At 59.0% G+C, this 24,941-nt stretch overlaps 1 protein-coding gene across 5 annotated transcripts in view; it reads right to left on the minus strand.

The window, feature by feature from the left end:
• ADARB1 (adenosine deaminase RNA specific B1) overlaps positions 1–24,941 on the minus strand; it is a 144,162-nt gene that overhangs the window by 98,886 nt on the left and 20,335 nt on the right. The window contains exons 1-2 of one of the 5 annotated variants that reach the window (XM_041734920.1): positions 7,115–7,202; positions 5,930–6,141 (exon numbers count right to left, since the gene is read on the minus strand). The exons of the other annotated variants lie outside the window; for them this stretch is intronic. The gene's annotated coding sequence lies outside the window, so the exon portion shown is untranslated. Of the gene's footprint in view, positions 1–5,929; positions 6,142–7,114; positions 7,203–24,941 lie in introns of those variants that run through there. 5 annotated transcript variants of the gene reach the window in all.

Below are 24,941 nucleotides of genomic sequence, written 5' to 3' on the forward strand. Positions count from 1 at the left end.
TTAAGGAAAGGTTTGTTGTTTGTTTGTTTGTTTGTTTTTTTAAGAGAACTTTAATTTAAAGTCTTCAATAATCCAAATTGGTATTTTCTTAAATCTCCACTAGGACAACGAACCTGATGCTTTTCTCAAAAAATATGATCAAGGCGGCTCGGGTGGCTCAGGGGTTCGGTGCCACCTTTGGCCCAGGGCGTGACCCCAGGGTCCCGGGATCGAGTCCCGCGTCAGGCTCCCTGCATGGAGCCTGCTTCTCCCTCTGCCTGTCTCTCTCTCTCTCTTTCTCTGTGTCTCTCATGAATAAAAATCTTTAAAAAAAAATATGATCAAACTGTGAAAATACCGAAAACAGATAGAAAAAAATAAGCTGATAAAACGAAACACATTTTTGTTTTTCTTTTCTGCCAATCACGAGATCAGAGCAAGCACACAGAGGTCCCTCCCGCTCCGTCCCTTGGGAGGGGCGAGGGCGATGGGGCCGGTGACAGCTGGCGGGCGTCCTCGGAGCTTCGCGCTTGCCCTGCAGTTACCGTGAGCAGAGGCGGTGTGGGGAGAGGCGCACGGCAGCTCCGCAGCCTTGGGGGGTCCCCGCGTACGAGCACGCTGCCCGGCCGGCGTCCTGGGCGGAGGAACAGCCGCCGCGCTCGCAGGTCCAGGCCTCACGTCCACGAGAAAGGCAAAACCGTGGTAGAATGGTGGGGTCCAAGCCCACGTGCACCCGTCTACGACGACACGCGCGGTATTAACCCGGCGCTGGGAAGGGCCTCGGGCGCACCCCGAACGGACCCACGCCCTGTCCCCTCCTCGGCACTTACCCGACGCTTCATGGCCCTCGTTTCTGCAGCCGTGGCCGGTCGGCGGGAACCTGCGACGTGACGCGCTGGGAGCATGAGCACGCGGATCTTGTGAGCCGGCGCTCGTGGGCTCCAGCTCGATTCCCGGCAGCAGGGCCGGCGCCGCGGGGCACGGGGCAGCTCTCTACCATGACAGCCGGGTCACCGCAACGTCCCTCGCACCATTCTTGCTTCCGTCACTGGGACGTCCGTCGTGCTTTATGGCCTCATGCGGGGCTACGGTGGGCTCTCCGCGTGCACAGTGAGAATTTCATCAGGCTTTTTAGCTGCAATTTTTCAATAACTAAACCTGCCGGTGCCGTGAATCGTCTCCAGCCTCGTTTCCAAATAGACGTAAAGAACCCCCCCGCCCCCCGACATCGATAAGGCCGTGACACTTAGCGGCCGCCCTGTGACTCGGGCCTGAGGCTGCCCGGTCTTGCCCCCGCCGCGAGGTACGCGCGATGTCCACACCGACGGGCGGCTCGTACGCAACACGAGACGACAGGTGCGAGGACAGCGCGTCCCGTGAAGGATTTATACGACAAAGCTACCGCAGCTGGCCCCTTGCAGCCCTTCCCAATTCTCGGATAACGCCGAGCGGTTTTTCCACCAGAAGGGAAGAACCTCCGCGTTAAGGATGTTCAAGGTACGGAATCCGGCCCCTAAGAGCGGTTACGAAGGCCTCAGGGGCGCCTGGGCGGCCGCGTCGGCGAGCATCCGACTTGACTTCAGGTCGGGGTCTCGGGGTCGGGAGACGAGCCCCGTGTCGGGCTCGGTGCTGGGCGAGGAGCCTGCTCGGGGGTCTCTCCCTTTGCCCCCTCTTAAAAAAAAGGATCAAAAGGCTTTTAATTGAAAACGGTGAGAAAGTGCGTATCTTCTTTCTTCTCTTCCTCGAACCCCATCGAAATGGCAGAAAAGGCACCTCTTGGCAATGAGCCGTAACAGGACTGAAACACCGGAGCGTGGGCCAGCGGCGGACAAGGGCACCCAGATCGGCGGTCAGGGCACTGCCTGCGGGGAAGGAGAGTCCAGCTGGCACCTGACTTCTCCGCAACACGGGCCTGCGTTAAGGAACGGGACGCGCTCTCTGAGCTTGAACGGAGGTCGTGAGAACCCGGAACTCTGGGTTCCAGAGGATCCACGGGCGTGGGAACAAAATAACCCGGCAAGAACCCAACACGTCTCCCAACCACGCGCTCCGGGACGCCCCCCACCAAACCAGAGCGGAATCCGAGAAACCAACGTGACGGACACAAGAGCCCACGGCCCCCGACGCAGCCGAGGCAGCTCAGAAATGGGAAGAGAAGCCAGAGTTCTGGTCAAACCCCCTCCCTTCCTGGGGAGCTGGGGCGGCCCTGTGCGCGGGCGACGGGGGCCCGGGGGCCCAAGGGTGGGGGCGGGACACAAACCATAAAGGGTTCACCTCTGGGAAGAGGGGACGAGAAGAAGCAGGCCGTGACGCAGCGGACACACGCTGACGGGCGCAATGTGCTCTCGCACCACATGCTGGTATTATTCCGAGATTTCTTGACATGGTTAAATTAAAAGGGCACCCTCGCCAATCCCGACTGATTGTAACGCTCAGCGCGGGGCGCCCAGGTGGCTCCATCAGTTCAGCACCTGCCTTCGGCTCAGGTCATGGTCCCGGGGTCCTGGGATCGAGTCCTACATCGGGCTTCCTGCATGGAGCCTGCTTCTCCCTCTGCCTGTGTCTGCCTCTCTCTGTGTCTCTCATGAATAAATAAAATCTTAAAAAAATTAAATAATAACACCGCGAGGGCATCTATAGGACAGAATAATATGCCCTCACTGTGTTGAGTGAAGTGCTTACGAGCATATAGTAGCTACGTAGCATCAGAACTCTTCTGAGAGGGAGGGGAGGGCAGAGGGAGAGAGCCCGACGCGGGGCTCGATCCCATGACCCTCAGATCACGACCTGAGTCAATACAGGAGTCGGACACTCGACCGACTAAGCCACCCAGGCGCCCCTAAAATCAGGACTTTTTTTAAAAAAACTGTCTTTTATTCTGAAAGCAAACACATAAAATGCATCCGTCCTAAGAAGAGGGAGGCACCATCCTAAGAAGAGGGAGGCACCGTCCTAAGGAGAGGGAGGCACCGTCCTAAGGAGAGGGAGGCTCCGTCCTAAGGAGAGGGAGGCTCCGTCTCCCTAACGTACTAACACGTCCACGGCGTAATGAAAAAGGTGCACCGCAGACTGACGTGAAGCCACGTGCAACACGGAAATCCCACAGACCCAGAAGTGCCATGTATATAGCAGAAATCCCGCAGACATAATACAGAAATCCCATATGTACACACACACACCCCCCGAGTCCCATACACAGGGCAGAAACCAGCCTCCGGGTGCACACCCCGGCGCGCTTCCCCGTGTGCCCTACACACAGCACCTTCGCACGCCCCAACAGCGGGCTCGTGCTGACCTCGGGGGCCGAGGACGAGCCGGCGTGCTGGAGGCCCCCGCCCCGGGGGCTGGGACGGGCGGCGGGCACGGGCTCCCGCGGGGAGGACCGGGGGACGGATCGGCCCTCCGACAGCCGCGCTCTGCCTCCGTCCCTAGAGGAAGGAAGCCACGAGTCAGCAGTGCTGCTGCTCCGCACGGCGTCCTCACGCACGGACAGCACAGCACACGTGCAGGACAAGCTCTATTTATGCCGTGAAAGGGAAATATAAACCACTTGTCCACACGCCAGCTGCTGGCTGTCCATCTGGGCCACGTCCCGTTCCGGTGACCAGCACACACACGGTGACGCCGTCTCTCAGCTGCACTTCGGGGAGAAATGACGTATTTGCACCGGAAAGCAGATGCAAACAGATGCATATGAACCCTAAGTCCTGTCTGCTGGGGGGCAACGGGGCCCCCAGAGCCCCTCCCTTCCTGTTGTGCACCGTTGCAAAGTACGCGGTTCACAATGAGCATATTTTGTTTTGTTTTCTTTTTTTTTCATATTTTGTTTTCAAATAAAATGTGAAACCTCTTAAAGTCAGAGACGCTGCCAGAGCGCAGGTGCCAGCCCTGCGCGGCGCCCCCCTCTCGGCGAAGTCACTGCCCAGGCAGGTCCCCTGGACTAGATGGGACTGTCTCACAAGCGGCGGCCCCTGTGCGGAGCCCCAGGGAGGTTCACCCTGAGGACACGGGGACATGGGGACGCGCGGACGAGGCCACCTGACCCCGCGTCCCAGGAACCACTTGTCTCCCCTCAGGCTCACCGTCACCCCAAAGGGCTCCATGTCCACGGTGGAAGCGCAGCACACAGTCCCTTACACACGGAAGCCGTCTAGGCAGTCGCTTAATTAGCAAATACGGCTTCTGTTTCTGCAGAAAAGAATAAAACGAGGCCTCCTCCGGCAGCCCTGGTCGCTCAGCGGTTTAGCACCGCTTGCAGCCCAGGGCGTGATCCTGGAGACCCGGGATCGAGTCCCACGTCGGGCTCCCTGCATGGAGCCTGCTTCTCCCTCTGCCTGTGTCTCTGCCTCTCTCTCTCTCTCTCTTTATGAATAAATAAATAAAATTTTTAAAAATATATATTTAAAAAAATGAGGCCCCCCTAAAGCAAAAGTCTTTGTCCCTAACGTTTGATTTGGTGGTCACCCTGGCCCCAGATGTTAGCTTCACCCCCCGTCCCAAGCAGGGCCTGGGCTCCTGGGCTGGCCACCACGACGCCGCGGGCCACAGGACGGCACAGCGGGCCACACAGCAGGGCTCAGGAGCTAACGAGCCGCCCTTCGCACACGTTACAGATGCGAGCAGAAAGCACGCGTGGCCTCCGCAGGAACGCTGGGGTTTAACGGACACGAACACAAACAGAATCTCCACTGTTCGCCTTACACAGTGAACGCGTGAAGTTCAAACCCCGAGGATGCAGGAAAGGGGCAGACTCACGCTGAAGTCACAGATGTGAGCCCACAGGAAGTCACGACTGCAACAGCACGACGCTGAGGTGAGCAGCACGTGGGAGCATCCACCACCCCCGTGAACGCTGCGTGGGCTCCAGGCAGGAGGTGGCCACCCAGAGCCATCCCAGGAGCCGTCCGCGGCCCTGGCGCCCAAGTGCCCAACCAGGACAGGGGTGTGCCCAGGAGCTTGCACACGTGACCACGGGCCACTCAGACGTCCAGAAACACGTGATTGATTTTGCATTTCTGGGAGGACGGCACAGAAGCTAAGTTCACAATAGGCTCCGTCAGCAGCTGCCGGGCCCTGGGCGAGCGTGTGCGCCAAGGTCACCGAGCCTGGCCGCTGGGGAGGGGGAGCTCAGGCCCGCGGCTCCTCCACGCCCGGCCTGAGGAGCAGAGTGGGGAGCGTGTCGGCCCGAAGGTCCACCCCAGCCCCGCACTTTCCCTCCCGCAGACCAGGGTTGGCAGCTGCGCCCGCCGCACGGGGCGGAGCCAAGGACCCAATAAAGGACAGTAGTTCCAGCCCGTTGACGGGGCGCTAATGGCAGCCAGATCGGAGCCCCGACACCGTCCCCAACGACAAGAATTAAGTGAGGGAGGAGGGTTTGAACGAGCGCTTCAGGGCTGTCAAACCGTCAAACCACGTTCGGCTCCAGCCCGGCCTCCACCCGGTGAGCGAGGCCCCGCACGGGCCGGCCCGTCCCCTGCCCGCCGAGGGCGCCCGCCCGCACCCTCACCCGCGTGAGCCCCTGTGACCCAGCCCAGGCCGCCCTGGGGCTGCCCCGGGCTCCGTGGACGAGGCTGCCCACGGGGGTGTCCATGTGCTCCCGCGTCCCCCTGCCGTCCCCGGCCTCACGCCCTCCAAGCCGCGGCCAGCGAGCGCTTGCTCCCGAGGGGCTGACCCGACCCTGCGCACCGCGGCCACCCGGCCTAGCACTCGCGACTAAGGAACCTCATGCACACCCGTGGCAGGTCACATGGTTCCCCTCAATTTATAAAAGAACTCCAGCCCTTCAGCAGCTGTTTAGAAGTACTTTCCGCTAACTAAACACTCACGTTCTCATCCGTGATGTGTGTACACGACTAATCATAACAGTGCGCTGCTTGTAAGAGTAAAAGCCAATTGTGACTTCCAACTTGAAACCTTTGAAAAATTTATAAAGCGGCTGAGCTAAACTGACCTCTGCACTCGGCCAGGAAGAGCTGACGGGCTGCAACCGTGCGCCACGCGAGGCGCTCACGGCGACGGCTGGCCAGGGCCTCTCCGGAGTCGCCGGGCGGGCGGGGGCCCCGGGCGACGCGCTGTCCTGGGCACGTTACGGGCACCGGCTTTAAGAGACAGGCCCCCCGGGCACGTCGTTCCAGGACACGTTGAAAACAGACAAGGAAACAGCTGAAGGCAAAATGTTGACAATTTACAAAATATTTTTAACTTTATTATCACGTTTTACTTCCCCAACGAGCCCTAGGGAAGGGATTCAAGCAAGGCAGGCAGATTCCGTCTTTCCTAGAAATACAACTAAATGGTGCAAAGATGAGCGTGAAACACTTAGACTTTCTGCCTCCAGCTCCAGATCTTCCTATGACCCCTGTGGGTTCCATCTGCCTAGGGGACCTCGAGGGCCCCCCGGGATGTGACACGGGACACATAGGACCCCGAGGGCCCCCCCGGGAAGTGACACGGGGACACATGGGACCCCGAGGACCCCCTGGGATGTGACACAGGGACACACGGGACCCCCAAGGGCCCGAGGGCCCCCCAGGCTGTGACACGGGCACACATGGGACCCCAAGGGCCCCCCAGGCTGTGAGATGGGGATACATGGGACCCCAAGGGCCCCCCTGGGATGTGACACGGGGACACATGGGACACCCAAAGGCTCCCTGGGCTCTGACACGGGGACACATGGGACCCTGAGGGCCCCCCAGGACATGACATGGGAACACATGGGACCCCGAGGGCCCCCCAGGGTTGTGACACAGGGACACATTGGACCCCGAGGGCCCCCTAGGATGTGACACAGGGACACATGGGACTCCCAAGGCCCCCTGGAATGTGACACAGGGACACATGGGACTCCCAAGGGTCCCCCTAGGCTGTGACACAGGGATACAAGGGACCCCAAGGGCCCCCCAGGCTGTGACACAGGGATGCACAGGACCCCGAGGGTCCCCTGGGACGTGACATGGGGACACCTGGGACCCCGAGGGCCCCCCCAGGCTGTGACATGGGGACACACGGGATCCCGGGGGGCCCCCACATGGGACCCTAAGGCTACCCCTGGGCTTGGACACAGGGATACACGGGACCCCCAAGTGACCCCCAGGCTCTGACATAGGGCCACATGGGAACCCCTACAACTCACAGGTCATCAGTGAACCTCTGGCCCTCTGGTGGCAGCTCTGGGATCGTGTCCCCGGTGCCTGACGTCCAGTTCAGCATGCCATCTGTGTCACTCTGGCCTCAAGTGTCCCCGACCAACCAGTAAGCTGCCCGGCCACCACTTAACAGCAGCCTGTGTCCCCAGACCAGAGGGGTGACAGAGGGTCTCCAGAGGGCCGCTGGCCACCCACCTCCCCACCTCACGCCTGACGGACCAACCAGGAGGGTCCTGGGGACCCACGTCCCCTCACCTCCCACTTCCATGCACCTGCATTTAGGGCAGAAGGAGCATCTCCCGGAGCAGCTCTGCCTGGACACGCGCCTGAGGCGAGGGCTCCTGAGCGCGTCGGGCCCGTCCAGGCGGCGCAGGGAGCGAGCGGAGCGCACCGAGGAGGGTCTGCCGAAGGCCTCCCGCGTCGCCAGGGCGCTCGCCACACACGCTACGGCCGTGTCAGTCCAGAAAAGACGCCCGAGGCAGGACTCCGAAATGAGGAGACAACTTCAACCACAAGGAAAGAAGGTTTCTTTCTAAGAAACGACGTAGGTGTGACAGGAGCTGTGGCAGAGCGCACGGCCCCAGGCCGCTTCCGTCCCCAGCCGGGCACCGTAACGGGCAGTCAGAGCGTCCGACTCCCGGATCCGGCTCAGGTCGTGGTCTCGGGGTCGGGGGATCGAGCCCCCAGTCTGTCTGGGGTTCTCCCTCCCCCTCTGCCCCTCCTGCTCGTGCTCTCTCTCACATAAATACATGAGATATTTTTTTAAAAAAAGAAGAAGAAGAAGAAGAAAAAGAAAGGAAGTCCCAGTGATCACCAGGCACGTGAGAGAAGTGCTCAGTCTCATCAGCCATCGGGGGAATGAAAATTAAAACCCCAGGGAAATACCACAGCGAACAGTAATGATTAAAAAGGCCGCAAGGACGAGGATGGCCAACGGGCCGGGCGCAGTGTGCGGAGAGTCGAACGCCCACGGAGGGCCACGGGTGCCCGCCGAGTGCCCAGGCCCAGGAAGACTGGCGCCTCCGTATCAAGACACGCGTATCAGGCTGGTCACCGCAGTTTCAGTCCTCACGGCCCCAGATGATGAGCATCCACCACCAGCAGGGCGAGTGGGGTACGGAGTGGGCGCACACGGCACCTGGCACGAAACCCCCACGCCAGACGGAGCCCCTCAGGTGCAGCCCCGGGCGAAAGAGAACAGACACCGAAATGCGTTCTCACGGTTTACACCGACAAGCAGGCGGGCAGGCCCTGAGCTGCAGGCTAGTGCCCCGGTGACACGCCTGTCACCCGGACCCGGGGCGGCCGAGGGCACGACTGCGCTCTGGGCGATGCTCCCCGGCAGCAGGTGCACCACCGACCGCTGTCGAGGCCGCTCCGCTGGGCGGGAAGCATCGGGAGCGGCTCCTGGAGGGCGGCGCAAGCAGAGGGTGTCCCGGGGGCCACAGAGGTCGGCAGCGCGCCCACCGGCACCGGCCACGAAATAAGGGCACCGGGTGCACAGCTCGCTCTTATGGAGATGAGAGGAATCTGTTCTCGTGACGCTTTACGCGAGATTTGATTTAATGTATTTATGTATTGGCTCTTTAAAATAGAAGCAAAAAATAATAATAATGAAATAAAATAGAGGCAAAAAAAGAAATGATTTGTTCAAAACAAAATGAATCCTGACAGCAACTGTAATTGGAAACACTAACGTACAATAAATGCTCACAACTCTTGGCTATTAGGACGTCCGAATGGGTGTGGGGTCGGGGTGGGGCTCCGTGGGTTAAGCATCTGCCTTCAGCTCAGGTCACGACCCCGGGGTCCCAGGATCGAGCCCCCCATCAGGCTCCCTGGTCCTCGGGGAGCCTGCTTCTCCCTCTCCTCCCGCTCGTGTTCTCTCTCTGCCAGATAAATAAATAAAATCCTCAAAAAAAAATTTTTAGAACTTCCAAAGGGATGAGTCCCTGCTTAAATATAGTAGGATTAGTCCTCAAGGCGCTGCAGGTGACGACTTTAATCTCCGAGGAATTCAAACAGGTTCCCGTCAGTGACGAGCATTTAGTTCAATTCTTGAAGGAAAAAAAAAAAAAAGAATAAAAACGAAATAGTGAAGAAATGCTCCACAGTCTTGCCTCACCTGGCTCTGGGACAAGACGATCCCCCACCCCCCACCCCACCCTACGCCTCTCAGCTTAAATCCCTGCCAGACTGGCTGGAAACACGACCGTTACTTGGGATCCGCAGGGACTGTTTTCCAAATTCGTTGGAGAAGGAATTAATGATTATTTCATAGTGTATCCAGATTAACATTTGAAAGTTTGTTTCATGAATGGAAAATGCGAGACATGCTACCCCGGGGTTAACGTCACCACTCTCAGAAGAAAATTGTGCAGGGAAAGGAATCTCACATTTTCTTCCCAAAATTTAGAAGTGAAAAGGTCAAGTAAAAATAAATACAAAGCAAACGAACTAATCTGAGCTCCTCTTCTCCCTGCACAAGCGAACAGAGCAGAAAGCCAGAGTTAAAAATAAAAGAAGTGTGAGCTCTTTGGAGGAAGGGCTGTGGGGCCACATCGGACTCCCCGCTGGGACGGGACGGGGTGGCAGCCCCCTCCAGCTACGCCCCACTTTCCACCAAATACCCTGTAAAGACGGGAGAAAAGAGAGAAAGGCTCCGCGCAGTAGAGCTGAAGCCACACGGTGACAGCCTCGCTCCTGTCACCCTGGGCCCTGCGTGGAGCTCCAGGCGTCTCAGGACGCGACACACTATTCCTCCTTCCAACTCGCCGACGTTGGCTTTCCTATCACGTGCAGCCAAAACACTAGCAAACCTGCAAACGGCCAACAGCTGCGCTACGGGGTCGTGCACACTCCACGCACGGTGGTCAGCGACGTGCCCGGACGGCACCCGCAGCCGCGGAGGACAACCAGGGGCGCCACGGATGGTGCAAGGCCAGGTGCCGTGAGGACACCGCGTCCAAGGGGGCAGCAGGCGTGAATGCCTCACAGCCCCCGAAACAGCCTACGGCGTGGAAAGCCGCTCACAAGCCAGGGCGCTGCAGGGCGCACATGCACTGGTCCACACTTGTGTGCACACACACACCCATGCCCACACCCACGGGCACAGTCTGTGCACACACCCACCTGCATGTGCACACACTCCCACGGGCACACAGGGTCTGTACACACACACGTGCCCACACCCACCTGCATGTGCACACACTCCCACGGGCACACAGGGTCTGTATACACACACGTGCCCACACCCGCCTGCATGTGCACACACTCCCATGCGCACACAGGGTCTGTACACACACGTGCCCACACCCGCCTGCATGTGCACACACTCCCCGGGGCACACAGGGTCTGTACACACACATGTGCGCACACCCGCCTGCATGTGCACACACTCCCACGGGCACACAGGGTCTGTATACACACACGTGCCCACACCCACCTGCATGTGCACACACTCCCACGGGCACACAGGGTCTGTACACACACACGCCCACACTCACCTGCATGTGCACACACTCCCCGGGGCACACAGGGTCTGTACACACACGTGCCCACACCCGCCTGCATGTGCACACACTCCCCGGGGCACACAGGGTCTGTACACACACACGCCCACACCCGCCTGCATGTGCACACACTCCCACGGGCACACAGGATCTGTACACACACACATGCCCACACTCACCTGCATGTGCACACACTCCCCGGGGCACACAGGGTCTGTACACACACGTGCCCACACCCGCCTGCATGTGCACACACTCCCACAGGCACACAGGGTCTGTACACACACGTGCCCACACCCGCCTGCATGTGCACACACTCCCACGGGCACACAGGGTCTGTACACACACACGTGCCCACACTCACCTGCATGTGCACACACTCCCATGCGCACACAGGGTCTGTACACACACGTGCCCACACCCGCCTGCATGTGCACACACTCCCACGGGCACACAGGGTCTGTACACACACGTGCCCACACCCGCCTGCATGTGCACACACTCCCACGGGCACACAGGGTCTGTACACACACACGTGCCCACACCCGCCTGCATGTGCATACACTCCCACAGGCACACAGGGTCTCTACACACAGACACATGTGCCCAGACCCACCTCCATGTGCACACAGGTACACACCCATGCCCATGCCCAAGGGAGACAGCTGGACAGACTAGCGCTCCAGAAACCCAGTGCCCAGCAGGTGCCACAGCCACTACCACAGCTGCACATCTTGGGCAGCAGCTTGGTCTGTGGCCTCAGTCCATCACCTAGTCCGAGAGCAGGGGTCAGCAGTGCTCCCCCCTCTCAGTGGCTGCTGAGAAGCAAACGCGTGGACAGGAAGTGCCCAGAGTGGCGTCGCACCCAGTGATGCCTGTGTGCACGAGCGCATGTGTGGACCCCCAACGTGATATGAGTGACGAGGGGATCCCTGGGTGGTTGAGCGTCTGCCTTGGGCTCAGGGCGTGACCCCAGGGTCCTGGGATCGAGTCCTGCGTCGGGCTCCCTGTGTGGAGCCTGCTTCTCCCTCTGCCTGGGTCTCTCCCTTTCTCTCTCTTTCATGAATAAATAAATAAAATCTTTAAAAAAATAAAGTATGAGCGATAGAGGATGTTGCTCATTGCTCTTTCCTGTCTCTACTATCTGAATGCTCTGTGACAAAGGGTACGATTTACTGACAGAAGGCCGTGCCCAGGAAAGGCACGAGGGGGAGTGGGGTACCGCCGCCGCCCCGGCAGCCGGCTGAGCACGGAACAGGCACCGCCAGAGCCCCGGCGCAGACCCTTCTCTGGGGTGCTCTGTGGTACGCGAGGGCCGCCGTGGAGGGGGAGAGCCGTCCCCTCCGCCAGGCCCCTCACGCCCCAAACCCGGTGGGACGTGACACTGGAACAGGCCTCCGCGCCGTGCGCAAATCCGTCCTCCAAGATGGGCCACGCTCAGCAGTGTCAGGGCGGGGGCGCGGGGGATCCCGGGAGTCAGAGCGAGCACACCCAGAGCCCGTGAAACGTCAGGCCCCCCCGCGTGGCGGGCGCCGTCACCCCTCCCCGACCGCCGACGCACCGGGTGCCGCGTCATTACGTGGGGCGGCTGCTGCCGACCTGGCTGAGACCTGCGTGAGGCGAAGCTGCTCCCCAGCAGGTGAGACCCCCCAGCAGGTGAGAAGCAGCCCCGAGGAGCCCCCCGCAGCGGCCGGACTGGGGCCCTCCTGCCCGCCCGCCGTCCCAGCTGGGAGGGCTCCCTGGGGCCCAGCCGCCCGGCCCGCGGGCCCAAGAGGAGCGAAGCAGAAGCAGCGCTCGCTGTCACCCGCCTGCCAGGGCGTCCCCTGCGTGGAGAAGGCTCGGGCGGGGGGAAAGGCGGCCTCAGGTGCACGCTGGCAACTAGCAGTTAGGTCTTGGTCCACACAATTCAGCCTTTAACAATCACCGGGGGCAGAGAACGAGGTCTCCTGCCAACAGAGGGTGTTTGTGCTGAGAGTGCGGTGGGAGGGCCCGACGGAAGGTTCCAGCACAGCCCGGAGCAGAGGTCCCGCTCTCCGGGGAGCTCTGCTGGGCTCCAAGTCCTCCGCCCTGCGTCCTTCCTCTTCCCCACCTGACTTCGTGGGTTCCGGTCCCCAGCACGACTCCAGGCTCGCGAGGCCGGCATCCTCATGCGCACGGGGCTCGTCTCGCCCCGGGGCGTGGGTCCCCGTGAGGTCACCCGGTCGTGCGGGCACCGCGGGGCCACAGCCACTCAGCCCGCAGACAAGCCTCCCCACTGAGCTCTCCCACCGACTCAGACCCCTTCCTACGTGATCACAGAGACTCCGCAAGAGAAAAGGCAGCAGAGCAGACACCCCAGACCCAAGGATCCCTCAGTGCGGGGACGAGGCGTGGGGCGTGGGGGAAGGAGAAGCAGCCAGAGCAGCCACAGGCCCAGAGAGGGAGCTCAAAGGGCACCCGGCAGGCCCCCGAGCCCCCACACTCCAAGTGCTTAGTATCCCCGACCCGGACGCAGAGTGGTCACCTTCCTCTAAACTCCGTTTCAGGGATCCCTGGGTGGCGCAGCGGTTTGGCGCCTGCCTTTGGCCCAGGGCGCGATCCTGGAGACCCGGGATCGAATCCCACGTCGGGCTCCCTGCATGGAGCCTGCTTCTCCCTCTGCCTGTGTCCTGCCTCTCTCTCTCTCTCTCTCTCTGTGTGTGTGTGTGCGTGTGTGTGTGACTATCATTAGTAAATTTAAAAAAAAAATAAAAAATAAATAAATAAACTCCGTTTCAAAGCTCTCTGCCTCTGAGCGAGCTCAGAAACGAACACGCGGAACTTCCACGCTCCGTGGGACCGAGAAAGCCCCAGCTGCTTTGTCTCACTCGCCAGCCACGCGCACGCACGGGTGACAGCCTGCAAGAGCTCGGGCACGTCCGCCGGCGCGATGGGAGGAGGGACGCCGAGGGCCATCGTGACGTGGGAAGGCACACGTGTGCGTCTATTCCGGCCTTTGCCCGTTTGCCTTCAGGACTTCGGTCTTTTTTTTTTTCCCCTACGATGTTTAAGATATTTATGGTTCGTTGCGAAGACCGTTCTCCCAACGGATACTTCTGTCTTCGGACGTTATTTACGTTATTTCGTTGCCGTTTTGTTTTGCTCCGGGAGGTGGTTTCCATCCGGCGGCCGTGCTGGGGTGTAGTCATCTGGACCATCTTTTCCTTCGCTGACCCTGACACCGGGGTCCCACTTGGACAAGCCTCGCCCGACACATCCGTTGTATTTGGCCGCGTCTCTGTCTCACGCTCGGTCTTGCACGCGGCCTAAGGCAGAAATCCAACGTTGCCTTTCACACGACGGCGCTCCCCTGTCCCCAAACCACTTCCCCGACAGTCCCCCGTGCCCCGGCAACTGGAGAAGGCACCTTAGCCACAGGCACCTCCGTGTGGATTCGGCTTCCTTCCGAGGCTCCCACGGCACTGGCCGCGCCACGGCCACGCTGCTTCACACGCAGAGGCTCTCCGCTGGGCTCTACTGTCTGGTCGGGCTGCGCGCCTCTCTCAGCCCTCTGGGTTCCGGGTTCCAAGCTTGTGTTTCTGGGTCCGGTTTACAATCCGCGAGTCCAGCCCCAGGGAAACCAGCAACTCTGGCTGCGTCCGTATTTTTATTGGAATCACGTGACGATAAAAATCTGCAGACGAGCGCAGGGGAGACCTGCCTTCGTGAGGATGCTGGGACACGCTAACCGCGAACAGGACATGCCTGCCACTCGCTCGAGGCTACTTCGTGTGTCTCTCAAGAGTTTTCAGAACGGTCCTCACTGAGGTTTTGACCTCGTCTCAGCACATTCACTCCTGAGTCTTGTGTGTCCTTGTCCTGCGGACGGGCATGTCCTCCTCCTCTGCAGCATCCTCTTGCTGGTTATCTGCTGGGAGTACGAAAGCTACTGTGGATGTTTTGATGTTACATTTTTATTTCTGCTGCCTTGGCTAATTTTGATGATCTGGGTTTTTTTTTTTTTTTTTAAGATTTATTTATTTATTTATGATGGACAGAGAGAGAGAGAGAGAGAGGCAGAGACACAGGCAGAGGGAGAAGCAGGCTCCATGCAGGGAGCCCGACGTGGGATTCGATCCCGGGACTCCAGGATCACGCCCTGGGCCAAAGGCAGGCGCTAAACCGCTGAGCCACCCAGGGATCCCGATCTGGGTTTTTTAACCACTGATCCCGAGGCCGTGCTGTCCCACATGGTGGCCACCGCGTGACCGCGTGGGGCAGCGCACCCCCACAGAAGGCTCTGGGAGACGGTGCCCGCGGGGTTTCCTGACAAGGCGGCAAACAGATCATTTTACCGATTCTATTCCAACTTTCATGCCTGTGTTTTCTTGTGTCCTGTCCTCAACCTGGCTGGTAAGAACACCAGGATCCCCCTTATAATCTTAACGACACGCACATCTGTGTCGTGCGCACCCTCTGCTTCTGCCTCCCCGGGGGCCCACGCGTCCAGCACCTCAGCCTGCTGGGAGGACGGCGCACGGGAGGTTAGCACCAAGGTCTACTCTGCCGGCTTCATCTTCGCCCTCATCTTCACCCATGTGGTTCGTGTTCAAACCTTAGACAAGGCTCCTTCATACAGAAAACCAGAACTTCCACGTAAAACAAACTGAATGACATTTGTGGGTCCTGAAAAAAGAGATTTTTAGATTTCTAAGTGTTACTTCTGTATTAAAACTTGAAATAAACAGAAAATGCATGTCTGAATCCTATTTCTTTACTTCCGTACTCCAACGGGTACCATGTGCGGGACCCACCGCGTCTCCAGCCTCGTGCCGCTGGCTCATCGTGCTCACCCCCAGCTGCAGGTGCCTCCCACCAGGAGGACCGACCTCAGACGGCACTAAACAGCGTTTGCAGAAGTGAAGCAGGCCAAACTTTTTTTACATTACTGGGAAAACTCACTTTTTTTTTAATTTTTATTTATTTACGATAGTCACATACAGAGAGAGAGGGAGAGAGGCAGAGACATAGGCAGAGGGAGAAGTAGGCTCCATGCACCGGGAGCCCGACGTGGAATTCGATCCCGGGTCTTCAGGCGCTAAACTGCTGCGCCACCCAGGGTTCCCCGAAAACTCACTTTTTATTAATTTGTTATTTTGACTAATTCCCAACTCGCTAATTTTTAGGAGACTAAGAGAAGAGGGGGACAGCAGACACACCCGGGGCCTGTGGCTTCCCCGGCTCTCCCTGGCTTTGCCGTGGAGACTCACATCTGGGAAACTCAGTCCAGGTATCGCGGGAGGCGCATCTACACACACCGGTGTCCAGCCCACGCAGTTAGGACGGTTTTAGAGGAACGATAATGGACACACGCAGAACAATCAGCTAATTGCCAGACTATATTTGGACCTAATACATGAGTCTAGCCTGCAACAGTGAATGTGACCACAACCCACCCTGAACGCAGAGAGCTTAGCTAATTATCATAAAAGGGCTCTTAAACCAGCCGGCATCATAACCAAATGAAGAAAGGGACCTATTAAAAAAAAAACAAAACCCAAAGAATGTCATAAGCCCACTGCCATAGATACAATGGCAATGAAGACAAAGGAGTCCAAGCCACCGCGGGAAAGAAAGAAACCAAAGCGAACAGCTTTGAAAGCCTGACACCCTGCTGCCGACGCTCGGGAACCCACGAACAACTGCATCGGCAGCTCGCGAAGCCAAGAACCCTAAAACATGACAGGGCATCAAGGTAGCTTTTCTCCCACAGAAGACGTTCCATGCCAGCTTGCGGATCCTCCCCCGCGGCTGCTTCACGGGACAGACAGCGGGATCCTGAGCGAACCAGGCTGCGAGGCAGCGGCCCATCTCAGCCAGAAGTCCCGGACACGGGGGATCCCTGGGTGGCGCGGCGGTTTGGCGCCTGCCTTTGGCCCAGGGCGCGATCCTGGAGACCCGGGATCGAATCCCACGTCGGGCTCCCGGTGCATGGAGCCTGCTTCTCCCTCTGCCTGTGTCTCTGCCTCTCTCTCTCTCTCTCTGTATGACTATCATAAATAAATAAATAAATAAATAAATAAATAAGAAGTCCCGGACATGGGCGCGCGGCAGGGAGAAAACTCACCCCGCACGTTCAAAAGCCTGGACGCGGTGGGTTTCTTGGCACTTCTGAGGACAGGAGAGCCAGGTGCTCAGGTCCCACACCTCCCCATGGCCCCATACGTTGCCTGAAGGAGCCCAGTTCTGGGAACACGCACACGACCCACGTATGCGCAAGCGTGAGCGGTCAGTCCGAGAGCAAGCGTAGGGACGACTCGGCGGCGTTAGCTCGCCTTTATCTGCACGATGTTCGCAACGGGTCGATATTTCCTTACACCTAACTCCTCCGGGGGCGGGGGGGTCTTTAAAATATATTCAGTTCATGTGGCCTGAGAGCCACTGAGGCTGCAAGGGGGCACCTGAAGGAAATGGAGAGACCACGTCATCGATCCCTTTATCACACTTCAAAGGCCAAAATGAAACCAGATCGCCTCTAAAAAAAAAAAAATCACAAGTGACAGAGTCAAATATCAAAAACGCATCAAAAACAACAGAAAATCACTTCAGAAGTGAACCCAACAGCCCGCATCGCCACGCTTTGTCTCCACGCTAACCCTGTCATCTGACTCGACATGCAGGAGGTGTGGACTTTATCCAGGAATATTTCTCCCCAGGGAAAAATGCCAACTTTGCATTATGCTCATAAAAACCACCGCCCCCCCCTGCAGCCAGCAGGCTCCCCAAGAAGACGTGCCGGACGAGAACAGGGCAACGGCGGCGCCAGGACCCCCAGACTGGCTGTTGGGCGCTCACCAGGGCAGCAGGCGGCAGTCCAACCCCACGGGCTGCCCACCACTGCAAGGCAGGGGTCCTGCCCCCCGAGCCCCCACTCGCCACTTCTGAGACTTCCTGTGCGTCCAGCCCCTCGCGGTGTCCCCTGCAACACCATGTCCGTCCGACTTGGCCAAAAGAGACCATCTCAACTGTGCTGGAGTTGACTGCCGGCCAGCTGGACAGGAGCTTCATGTCGAGGCTCTTGGAGAACCCCTTCCTTGGGATGCACGTCCATCCCTGGTCCACCCCTCAGCGGCAGTCGGGCTGGCCTCTGCCCTGATCCCAGCCGTGTCTCCACTGCCCTGGAGTCTACCTGTCTGCCACGGCTCCCGAGGTAAATGGGTGCACTGGCAATGGCCCCTCTGCTCTGACCCTGCTCCTTTATGCCCCCGGCCGCACAGGGACGGAGAGAATCCAAGCCTTCCACACCTGGGCAGCTCCTAAGTCTTCCCACGTATCCCGTTAAACCCAAATTAAATGCAACCCCATGTGACTTGCTCTCAGCCAGAGCCCAAGCCTCCTAGGACAGGGGATGCGTGAGAGAGCAGTGGGTGATGGAGGGGCAGCAGCCCTGGTGACTCAGGCTACAAGATCTCCCTCTTGCGAGACGTAGAACCGGCCGGGAGGGACAGTGCCAGCCAAGTCCCTGGACACCCGCACTCACTAAGACCCCAGCCTCGCCCAGGGGCCCTCACCGGCAACACCGCCCTTTTTTCTGAGTGAAGGTTGTGTTGGCAAAACCAAAGGATGTGCTGTTTAGAGCAACAAACAAAAGTGATAAATCTACAAAGAAAACCAAGGGAACAAGTAGCACAAAAGGGAATGATACTTAGGGCAGAGGAGGAGCACACAAAAGGAGCTTCTAAGGAATTGCCAGCTCCGGTAAAAGCACTGCTTTAAAGATAGACTTTATTATTATTTTTTTAAAGATTTTATATATTTATTCAGGAGTGACACAGAGAGAGAGAGAGAGAGGCAGAGACACAGGCAGAGGGAGAAGCAGGCTCCACGCAGGGAGCCGGATATGGGACTCGATTCCAGGACCCTGGGGTCATGCCCTGTGCCAAAAGCCGACGCTCAACCGCTGAGCCACCCGGGCGTCCCAAAAACAGATTTTACTTTTTAAAACCATTGTAGATTTTGGGATGCCCACTGAGGCGGGTTCTGGGCTTTTTGAGCACGTCCTTCCGTTCCGGCTCTACAGGGGCTCCAGGCTCACCTTGGCCACTTCCTGCCCGGCCTAGAAAGGAGCCCTTTCTGTTTATGTTTTATGCTCTTTTATGAAGCATACAGTTATACCCAGGGAAGAAGCTAGGTTAACCTACCCTGAATCCCATCTTCCTCCTTCTGATAACAGGACCCCAAATCCATTCTAAGAGGACTTCCAGGGATCCCTGAGTGGCGCAGCAGTTTAGCGCCTGCCTTTGGCCCAGGGCGCGATCCTGGAGACCCGGGATCGAATCCCACGTCGGGCTCCTGGTGCGTGGAGCCTGCTTCTCCCTCTGCCTGTGTCTCTGCCTCTCTCTATCTCTCTCTGTGACTATCATAAAAAAAAAAATAAAATAAAATAAGAGGACTTCCACTGGCAACAGACCAGGTGGTCTTATGGAAGGGACTACTGGATGGGGGAGGAAGCCCAGCCTTTCATTTTAAAGTGCTTGCACAATTATTTCCAAAGACACGCATACTTTTATAATTTAAAGGCAAATAGAATTATTTTAAACCCTTCTATTGACTGCATTGTAGAGACCAGATCTGAGCGAGGAAGATATACTAACGATTCTAATTTAGAATACAAATAAGCAAAAAGCATGCTCACTTTATCCTTAGAATAGAAAAAAAAAAAAAAACAGGTCTGGCAAAACACATAGTGGCTTTGAAGACCGTTTCCCTACAGTTTCCAGGGGCTGTCTCCTGCCCAACAGTCAGCAAAGACTGGTTCATTATGGGCATTCAAATGTCTGGGGGCACCTGGCTGGCTGTCAGCAGACTGTGGGACTCTAGATCTTGGGGTCATGAGTTCAAGCCCCACCTTGGGTGTAGAGTTACTTAAAAAAATAGAATAAAATAAAAATTTTAAGATCTAAATGTCTATGTATTGGGTATATAGTACTTGGATTTTATTTATTATTTATTTAGTATTTGGAATCTTCAAAAGTTCTGCTTGGGGAGAAAAATTTTATAGCTCTGAAGATGGTAGAGTTCATCATAACTTCCAAAGGCAAAAGGGGGAGCCCCTGGGGGGCTCAGTGGTTGAGCATCTGCCTTTGGCTCCAGGCGTGACCCCAGGGTTCTGGGATCGAGTCCAGCGTCAGGCTCCCCGCATGGAGCCTGCTTCTCCCTCTGCCTGTGTCTCTCTCTCTCTCTGTCTGTCTCTCATGAATATATAAATAAAATCTTTAAAAATAAATAAATAAAGGTTAAACGGTCCCTGGTTTACTTGGGAAATAAGTTATCCTTTCAAACTACAGTCCAGGAAGTAAATGTTGTACAAGAGTAAAACCTTGGAGGAGCATTAACAACATTTTAGCTGCATCACACGCATAGTTAAGAAAAAGATACTGTAACCTCAAGGTCTTTAAAACTAAAGGTCCCTGCGCACGCTGCAGGAGGTACGCAGGAGGTAGGGTTTCCGACGGCCCAGGAATCTGCAGAAGGGTGGTCAGGTGCCCAGAGCCCTGCATGGCAGCCCGCGCCCAGCTGGGGCCACAGGGGAGCCGGACCCGTTGCATGGACCATGGAGCTGGCGCACGGAGCACGGAGCACGGACCCGGACCTGGAGCACAGACCAATGCACAGAGCACGGACACCGGGCCTGGAGCACGGACCCGGCACATGGAGCATGGAGCACGGAGCACAGACTCGGCGCATGGAGCACGGAGCACGGACCCCGGACCTGGAGCACGGACACCGGGCCTGGAGCACGGACCCGGCGCATGGAGCGCGGAGCACGGAGCATGGAGCATGGAGCACGGACCCGGCGCACGGAGTACAGACCCGGGGCACAGTGCACAGACCAGGCGCACGGAGCACAGGCCCCGCACACACGGCACAGACCGGGCACAAGGACCCGGAGCAGGGCACACAGAGCACGGACCCGGCGCACCCAACACCGTGCAGAGCTGCGCGCTCGCCAGGCGGTGCGGTACGGGGAGCGGGATCCCGGGATCCCGGAGCGGACCTTTAACAGCCGCCAGCGGGAGTTGGCGCAGCCGCTGCCCTGCCCACGCCGGGACAGGCCTCCCCGGACGCGGCCCCCACCGCCGGCACCACATGGCGACCCGGCTGCCCCGCGGCTGCTGCTGTAGGCCCAGCGGCCAGCACCGCCCCGTGGGACCCAGGGTGCCAGCCCCGCCCCCACTCGTGGCTTCCGCAGAAATGGGTCCGGGAGAGAGAGTGGGCGCCGGGGGGACGCGGAGGCCCGGCCACCGGCCATTCCGGGGACAGTGAAAAGAGCGGCGCATCCTCCCGAGACAAGGTGGGGCTCGGGGACCTCGGGGACCTGCGGCCCTACCCTGGGAACGAAGCATATTTTACCTGTACTTTGGTTCATTAAACGTATAAAGTCCAAGAACGATTGGGTAGCGTGCGAGGTGTTTCCCCGCAGTGGGGCTGGAGGGCAGGCCCAGGCCCTAACCCTGCAGCGCCACTGCTTACCTAATTCCAGAGACTTGTCTACGACCTCACACCGCCCTCAAAGGCCGTTTTATTTCTGTACATGCTGAATAATTTTTACGATTTAAAAGGTGACTTTTTAAAAAACCCAGCTTTTAAATCTGGAACACGAGGTTTGGTAAAGCAAGAGCCTGGGAGTTGCATTCGCCTGAGTCACATTCACACAAGCTTTTTATACATGTGGCTTTATCTTTATAAACCTGCATCTGAACTCTTACGTACCAATATTTTTAGAAAGTTCCAGGGGACAAAGCCGAAAGTAGTTTCTGGAAGTTACTCCAATACAATCACCGACAGACAGCCGCGCTCGCTCACGTCCCCGCTCCACGGCCACACGTGGACACCCCATCACGGAGCAGGCTCCGCAGCCTTCATAACCAAAGACGTGCCAGCCTGACCGAGAGCATTCCAGAAACCCCAGATCCAGCGATCTCTAGAACAAGAACAGCCTGTGTGAAGAAACACTGCATGTTCTGGAGCGCACGCTTGCGTTTAGCAATTATGCTTTGATTTATATAAAGTGATACGGGCATTGACTTGCATCGAACAAAAACGGCAAATTATTTTTTAAAGGCTTAAAGAGCAATCTGAAGAAAAATGCTAATTTAACAGGTTTTGCTCCATGCAGCAAAGAATGGCCAATTATCCCTCTCTCTGACATGAAGAATAACGGAGAGGCTGCTCTCCCAGAGGAAATTACACGTTCTCGGTCACCATCCTCCTCTGACACTAACGTGGAATTAACAACCCCAAACAGAAGACGAGCAAATTCGTATCCGATGATCCAAGGTTTTATTTCAATCCGAAGCATCAGATTTTATCTCCATTTCCAGCGCGACCTGTCTGCTGGTAAAGCGACGTAGGCACGGTTTGTTGGGGGAAACTATGTCCCTATATGGGGGATCATTTCTGCTCTACAGGGAAGATGCCCCAGGGAGACCGGTCAGGGGGAGGAGGCTGTGGGGCCTGGAGTACGTGGGGGAGAGCGGTCAGAGGGAGGAGGCCGTGGGCCTGGAGCACGCAGCGGGGGGGGGGGGGGGGGGGGGAGTGGTCAGGCGGGGACGGTGCAGAGAGCAGGAGGGAAAATTCAGGGCCCAGTCAGGAGGCTTCTGTCGAGAGCACAGGAGAGACGGTGGTGGCCTGTGGGCCCCTGGGCCAAGGAGGGGACATGGAGAAGTGGGCAGCCTGGGTTGGGGTTCGTGCCTGGGACTAGATGTGGCGACAAGGAGAAGCTGGAGGTTTCCAGCAATTGGGGGGCAGTTGGTGACATTCACTTGAGGAGACACGGTTGGGAATTAAGGACATAAGGTGGTTGGTCCCAGATGTTCAGGGCCACCTGGGAACGAGCGGCCTGCAGAGGGAGGGGGGTGCTACTCAGCAGGCCCAGGGGAGCCCCAGGGGCTGGAGGTGGGAGAGCAGAAGTCAGGAGCCCCCCAGCGCCCCTCCCAACATCTTGCTCCCCACACGCTCTGCCCCACAAGGGCCAGGGAGCCGCCTCAAGTCTCCACCTGCCCGGCCCTCAGCCCCGCAGGGCCCTCAACCCCGACCTGCTCCCCTGCCCGCACCGCGGAGAACCTTCCAGGCCGCAGTTCTGACCTCCCACCGCGGCTCGGTACCCCGTGCTCAGAGGAAGGCTGGGTGACCTGCACCCTCTCTGGCCACGCCGCACACCACCCTTCCAGCAAAGCTCACGGGCTCACTAAGCCTTTCCAGCAATTGCAAAGAGCACCGTGACCGCGCACCGTGGAAGGGCCCCCGCGAGGACCTGAAGGGGCCTGCCCCGCTCTTCCTGCCCCGCAGGCGCTGCTGAGGAGGCTCAATCCAATCCTGCAGGGGAACTGGAGAGTGGGGAAGGTCCCTGCAAACCCCAGATGGGCTTCCCCAGGCCCCTCAGCTCTCGCGCACTGCTCGGCTCCCTGGGGGGGCCCTCCGGACAGCGGCCGCAGAAACCACGAAGGGGGCTGTGAGGCTTGGGTGCGCGCGAGTGGCTGTCCTGGAGGAGGCCCTGCCCCTCCCTGCGCCCTGTCCCCTGGGCGGCTGTGTGAGGACGGGTGGGCTTGCCTTCCTGACGCAGCCCAGCCCCGCACTGCCCCCAGACTTCTTGCACAGACACAGCACAAGCCACGTTGGGGGCTGGGGGGCACCGGTTGTTGGAGGCGTGGCGAGAACCGGGCTAGCCCGTCCCCACGGAGGGAGGCGTGGCCCCGTGCACAGCCAGCAGGGCCAGGGTGCCCGCCTCTTCCCACCCAGGCGGAGCCAGGCCACTGCGGCTGGCCACTCAGGTCACCGCACAGAAGGCACCCAGGGCACAGCGCGCCTGTCCCCAGCCGTTCTCACCAACTGGGTTGGTCCGTCGGGCCCAGCCACAGGTGGCCCAGCCTCCACTTGCTGGACAGCAGAGCCTGCATCCACCCCCCTCCCCCCTTCACCGTCGGGGGGCGGGGACTCTCCCAGCTGGTGCAGAACCGGAGGCGGTAAGAGACGGGGCCAGCACAGACCCGAGCGGTGCTGGGAGCCAGCTACTGGACTCCTGCGGGCAGGCCCGTGGGCGCACTGCCAACTGTCCCTCCTGCCCCTTCCCCACAGACCTGGATTCGTGACACGGACACCGCCCCAGACCGGTGACCAGAGGCCACTCGCTGCACTCCTCCAGCCAGGGGGTTTCCTGAAATGCCTTCCTGACGGGGACACTGACACTGCCCCTACCCCCGCCTCCCCCAGCTCCTGCGGGAACATCGGGCTGCAGCCGAAGTCACCGCGAGTCACCGCAAGGCCCACACACACAGGGGGAGCAGCAGGAGACACAAGGGCCCAGAAAGCACCCTGCCAGCCCCAGGCCGCCCGGGGCCCAGGAGCCGAAGGCCACAGCAGTCAGGTTCTCTGCCCCGTGCTGCCCCGCCGACCCCACCCCCACACAAGGACGCGCCCAGGCGCGGGTACTTCGGACAGGCCTGGATCCACAGCAGCGGCCACGGCTGCCCCCGCCTCCAGGGCAGAGGGAGGGACCTGCAGGCCAACCACGTGCTCACACGCAGGGTGACGCAGACGAGAACATGCGGAGGGCAGAGGGGACCTTCTCCCCAAGGAGACCACATGGGGGCCGATGGCTGGACGGCAGCCGTCTAGACAGCCGGGGGAAGAGTGTCCCCCGCAGGAGGAACAGCAGACACTGGGACCTGGGCGTGGGGCTCCACTTACCAGCACGGGGCACGACCTGTGCACTTCTTCCCACCCTGAAGGGAAGTCACTGGAAGGGCAAGCAGGGGTTACCTGATGGGATGTGCCCCTGGAAGGATGACTGTGCGACCCCGTGAGGGCGGACTGCACGGGGGCAAGTGCACCCGGGAAAGCTAAGGAGGAGCTCCTGCTGCTTACTGCAGGGAGCAGAGGGGAAGACAAACAGCTCCGGAGGGGCTGTGGGCCTCGCACAGACGGCGAGTGAGGGGGAGAAGGGAACGAGGATGACTGAAGGCCCGGTGGGGGGCTGGGACGCAGGGATGGGCTGGAGGCAGGAGGGGCAGGGTGGGCCAGGAGTCGGCTCTGGGCAGGTGTGCACTGCACCACTCCTGGAGTGGGGGGAGGGGCTGGGCAGCAGGGCCAGAATCCCAGATAGGCATCCACACCCAGCCCGGACGCTGGGGAGCCTGGACGCTGGGGAGCCTGGACGCTGGGGAGCCTGGACACTGGGGAGCCTGGACCCGGGGGAGCCTGGACCCGGGGGAGCCTGGACCTGGGGGAGCCTGGACCCGGGGGAGCCTGGACCTGGGGGAGCCTGGACCCGGGGGAGCCTGGA

The sequence above is a fragment of the Vulpes lagopus genome, chromosome 20 (genome assembly GCF_018345385.1).
Source record: "Vulpes lagopus strain Blue_001 chromosome 20, ASM1834538v1, whole genome shotgun sequence".
Classification (NCBI taxonomy): Eukaryota; Metazoa; Chordata; class Mammalia; order Carnivora; family Canidae; genus Vulpes; species Vulpes lagopus.